Raw genomic sequence first — 5,715 nt, 5'->3', positions numbered from 1 at the left:
GACCAAAAGTAAAGCGCTCCTGTATGATAAATCGAGACAAATATAAAGGGATAAAGTTCAGAAGGCCACACTCTGAAGCCACAGGTCTCCTCCGTCCTCTCTCACCTTTGTTGGGCAAACCAAAGCGACTCGACCTCGGTTTGCTCCATCACCGCGGACTGTGGGCAGGGGGACGGATCCACGCCCTTCTTCTCAGATGGGAAAACTGAGGCCCAGAGTCCCGTGGTGGGTATCGAGGAGAAAAAAAAATCGAAACGCCCTCCCAAGAGGGTGCCCGAAGTCACGCACAGTCCGAGGGTCCCGCGGCCTGCCCCATTTCTCTGTCAGCCATCCCCAACCAGCTGCCTTTGCTATGGAAACAGTCCTCCCGCCCTCCTCAGCGCCTCGGTTTCTTCATGCATCCTGGGAAATGCAGTCCACCTTTGGTTACACCCCCACCCCACCCCGCGGCATTAGCCCCCTCCGCGTTCTTAAAGGACTACCAGTTCCAGAAGGCTGTGGAAAAACTCCGGCAGTCTCTGGGGGATGCGGTCTTGACCGAGAGCCGGAGAAACCAGCCCGCCCGCCCGAAGAGAGCGGAGAAGGCGCCCCCAATGGGCGGCCTCCTGGGTGGGGCCAGGATCGCCATTGGCTACGGCGGCGCAGGGAAGGCGGAGTCAGCGGAATGAGGCGCGGAGCTGTTCGCAGCTCCAGGTGCTGAGTCCGAGGGAGGCTCCGAACGCGAGAGCAGCGGTCGCCGCCGCCGCCGCCGCCGCCGCCACCACGGCCGCCGCCGCCGCCGCCGCCGCCGCCACAGCCGCCGCCGCCGCCGCCACAGCCGCCACCGCGAGAGCCACCGCGGGAAAGCCGGGGCAGTGAGGAGCCCGGAAGAGCTGGTTGCGCTGCGGAGCGCCGACAGCCCTCCCTCCTCTTTGAGGTCGGTGCTGCTGGGTTCGCTTTTGTTTTATGGGGCCGGGGATGAACTGAGAAATGAGGGGGCCTGGGGAGTTAATGGGACCTCTCCTCACCGCCCTCAAGACCATCTGTCCCGGAGAGCTGCTGACTGACTCCTCGAGGGCCTCCCTGTGGCCCGGCACCTGAAGTCAGAGCAGCTTGGGTTAGTTTTTGTTTTATGGTGGAGGGGCAGTGTGAGAGTGTGAGGGGCAAGGGCTGGAGGGACCCCCCATCTCTACTGAGAGGGCGTTGGGGAGCTTGGAGATTTCCCCCACCCCCATCCCTGAAAACGAGGCTGCTTGGATTATTGAAGATGGGAGGGACTGTTATGGGATGAAAGGTTCAGAGGTAGGGAGACCCTTCCCCATAACACCTGTACTGCTTGAGGTTACAAAGGAAGTCTGGGTGTGATGGATGAGACCAGGGGACTCCTCCACCGCTCAGACCATCCTGGGCTTATTGAGGAAGGCCTGTTTGGGATGTCAGAAAGATCCTTTCCGTGCCCACCCCTTTCCTGAAGCCTAGGTTTTTGTAAAGAAGGAAAACGGGATGGGGATGGAGACAGGGGACTCTTCCCCCTCCCACTTGGACCCGCCTAGGTTATTGAGGGGGGGGGTTGGGATGTGAGGAGTTAAGGCCGGGAGACCCCTCCCCACCGTGCTTGAAGTCGCCGGCACTGGAAGGCACTGACGGATTCTCGGGGGTTCTCCATGCTCAGGGCCCCTTGCCTACGGTCCGAGTGGCCTGGGTGTGGATGTGCGGTGGGGGAAAGTAAGAGGGGTGGAGGGAATCCTCCCGACCTCTCCCTCTCTGAGCCTTACCTCATAGGCCCTCTCTACCTGGATCCAGGCCAGGGGCCAAAAGTCGAGAGGACCCTCCCTGCCCCGCCCCGTCCCGCCCCGCCTGGCGACCCGGCTCCTGCACCGCGGCAGGGAGCCAGACGCTGATGGGCACGTGCGGGCGGGACGGGGTGGGTCCCTTCTTTAGCACTCCGAAGCTCGGGGCAGATGTCCCCTGAGCCTCCAGACCTTTGAGGCTGCTAAGCTTCACGCGGGGAGCGCCCCAGATCCGGCTACCGAAACCTGCTTCCAGGGCGCTCGGCGGCGGCTTCGGGAACCGTGCTTTTGCGCTCGGCCCAAGCATCTTCGGTAGGACAAAGCGGCGGTCGCTGCACTGACGGGCCTGCGCCACCCGCTGGGCGGGGGGCGCGGCCAGGGAAGGGGGGGCTCCGGGCGCGGCGCAGAGAGCTTCCGCGGAAACATGCCAGGAGCCGGGCGGGAGACAAAGCGCGCTCGCTCCTCTCGGGCCTGCGCGAGCCGGGATGGAAAATCCCGAGGGAGGAGGCGGCTGCGCCCTGGCTGGGTACTATGCCCCGCACCCTTCTTTCCGGCACACCACCCCCTACGCCGGCCCAGCACCCCAGGATGCCCTGTGCGCGATGGTAATCAGGGTCCCTTCTGGGGGACATTCAAGACCTGTGACCACGAGGACACGGACAGGCCGGGGAGGGGTGCTCCGCCTGGAGGGGAGGGTACCAAGATTCAGGAGACCTAAGTGGGCAGGGTCTGGAGGGGCATCCTGACTGGATGGTGTCCCCACGCCCCATCAACCATGTTAGGTCAAGTTTGATTCTAGGGTTTGAGTGTGTTTGTGTCACCGTGTGTTTGCATGGGTGAGGATGTGGGTCAGAGTGTGTGAACGTGTATGACTGGGTGAATGTACCAGCGTGTGCTCGTGTGCATGTGTGTGTCACGGTGAGCTTGTGAATCTGGCTGTGTGAGCCTGTGAGAAGAGGAGCCACTTATTGCTGACCTTAGATGTTGGTGGTGGGGGCAGGGTGGGAGCCCCTTCCACTCTAAAGCCATCGTAATAACCTAGGGTCCCAGTGGGTGCCCTCAGGGTGAAGGTAGCTTCAGGCTGCCTTGGGCCTAACCTGCATGCTTGGGTGTGGCCTAGAAGATGGGACCTCACAAGTATGTGGAGCCCTCTTCAGTCTTTCTGGGGTCTCAGGTCTGACCCTAATATCCATTACCATTGCCCTGCCCTTCCCATCCTTCAGAAACCTTATCCTGCTGTAATGGGCTGCCCTGGGGCCCAGAATTCCACCCCACTCCTCCACGTGGGCTTCCAGGTGGGGCTCGGGGCACTCATCAGCACAGTCCCTTATGATGTGGGTGCAAGATTTTGTGGCAAGGCAAATTTTGTCCATTTGGCCTCCATGTCTGGTAGAGCCATAGGTCTGGGGTTGCTGGTGGCAGGTGGCCTCTCAGTAATACAAGGTATACTCACAGGGCATGAGTGAGACACAGAGATACCACTCTGAGTGGATGCCCCTAGAGGGTAAGGACAGCCCTCCCAGACATGCCTATTCCCAGAAAGTGACCTCAATTTCATAGTATTTTTATAGCAAAGGTATTGTGTGGCTTTGAGATAATCCCCACCAGAAACCCCTTTCCCATAGGATGAGGGGCTAGACCATTGTCAGTGGAACCACAGGAAGAGCAGTTACCAGACAGTGGAGCCACCATCCAGCCCAGCCCTGCCTGGTCCAGTCTCCACGAGTATCCACTGCCAGTACCCACAGCGACCTCTACTGGGAAAAGTAGTAATTTTGCAACTAACACCCCCCCGTAGTGTGGAGGTTCAGGGTGGGTGTGGGCATTGTTAGGTAAAAACCACAAACCCTTTTATTTGGGGGCTCCCTGTCTGCCCTTGGAGTCCTAGGTTGATGTTCTTGATGGCAGTTCCTTCAAACTAGTTCAAGCAGTGGAACTGCCACTGTCCTTGCCCATATAGAAATATTTAAAGGGACACCTGGGTGTCTCAGTTGATTAAGCATCTGCCTTCAGCTCAGGTCATGATCCCAGGGTCCTGGGATCGAACCCCACATCGGGCTCACTGATTAGCGGGAGCCTGCTTCTCCTTTTCCCTCTGCTGCTCCCCCTGCTTGTGCTCTCTCACTCTGTCAAATAAATAAATAAAATCTTTTTTTTTTAAAGGGGGAAGTATTTAAAGAGGGCCAAAATGCTTTTGCCCAAGTTTCTGTCCAGGGGTGGACATCAAATCTGCTTAAGAGGAAAGTGTGTGGAAAATGCTTACCAAGCTCAGGGTGTTTTAGGCATCTTTCTTATCTCTTCCTCTCCCACTATGTTCCCACCCCCCTTTCTTATTACACTTTATCTTCCTCTCTTCCTCATTATTACTCAATAACATATTTTCAAAGATAAGCCTTCTTTCACTGGTTGACAACATGGCCCAGAAAATGCAAAACTCGAGGCTATTACTAAGTGCAAAGAACTGGCAAACCCTGGTTCTTCAAAACCTACTGATTGGAGTAGGGGAGATGGATGAAACATGCTCTGTCTTAAATCCTCATCTGGTGACGTGTGTCTCTTCTCCCAGAATTGCTCTGAAGGGGTTTCACACAGCCACAAAATCTTTAGAGCTCCTCAAACGAAAGGAGGTATTTAAATACCTGGTATTGTTCTTACTTTGGCATCCATGTGATTTGCATTGAACTATGTGACTCAGTATCATAAAGTAAAAATAGGACTTAATCTCTTCCTTGCCTGTTCAGAAGGTGACTGCATATGTGTGTTGTGTTCTGCATTAGAGAGTGAAAAGCTAAATTATCTCATAAATTGAACCACCTGCTTATTCTGATTAGAGAATGGTGCTTAACATCACCTTCAGGCAATAACATTATTTTGTTTCTTTTAATTCATACCTGAATCTCTTTGTCTTGTAAAACCTTTCTTCATGCTCATACATTACTTTCACTTGAAGTTAATCAAGAATGTTTAATCCTTGTACAGAAGCCAAACAAATTAAATATCAGCAGATACAGGAAGATGTGGGTGGTGTTTCTGTTCTTGGGCTCAAAAAAAATCCTTGGAGTTCACAGGAGAGAAGGAAAGGGGGTGAAGGTTTAGTAAATCTTATGGGTGTAGTTAACAGGTTTCTGAGGAGATGCTCCTCAGAATTTTTCCAGGAGAGCTGGTCATGTTGAAGAATCTGAGGATGCAGGCAAGTAGCATGCATGCTGGGAGTGGGAATGAAGCCCTTGGGATTCCTAAATCCAAGCACTAATGCAGCCTTTCTGGGAAAATTCCCCAAATCCCTCCTGTTCCTTTCCTGCCGTCACAAAGGAGAGGAGCTGTCCAAGGTTCTGGAGCACTGGCTTCAACCCCACTAGTGGGAAGGCAGGATTTAGGGCATGGAGTAGAAGCAAGCTCTGAAGACCACGGCCTCTGTGAGGATTTCCCCAAAGCTCATCACAGAAAGAAATAGGAGGAAACAGAGCTATAGAGGCTTGTACTGCATCGCTTCAAACAAACCCATTGGCAAACCCTATTTAAAGAATTACAAGCTAATAATAAGAGGAAATTTCTGAGTCAGGCTTTTCACATGTGAGAATGTATTTAATCCTCACAGACCTATGAGGTAGGTGGTGGTGGTGTTTCCACTTTCAAGATGAGGAAATGAAGCTTTGAGAGGAAAGGGGCTTGCCCATGATTACAGAGATCAGAAGGAACAGGTTAGATTCCCACCTGGATCTCTTAAACTCCAGAGCCTCCTCTTAGCACGATTTTTTCCTACTGCTATTGGAGAAGCAAAATTGAAGTTTTGAACTGTCCTATCTGAGATTCTAGCCAAATTTTAGAGGAATGGATTGGGGACCAACAAATATTCAGACATAAGCCTCAAAGAGTCCTTTCAAATGCATCAAGAATATTACCACAATACCTTACATATTATCCTGACAGAAGGATACCTATACTT

The sequence above is a fragment of the Eumetopias jubatus genome, unplaced genomic scaffold, assembly GCF_037043125.1.
Source record: "Eumetopias jubatus isolate StellerSeaLion01/CBP00866 unplaced genomic scaffold, mEumJub1_p1.0 scaffold_10, whole genome shotgun sequence".
NCBI classification, from domain to species: Eukaryota; Metazoa; Chordata; class Mammalia; order Carnivora; family Otariidae; genus Eumetopias; species Eumetopias jubatus.
This window is presented reverse-complemented; position numbering follows the sequence as displayed.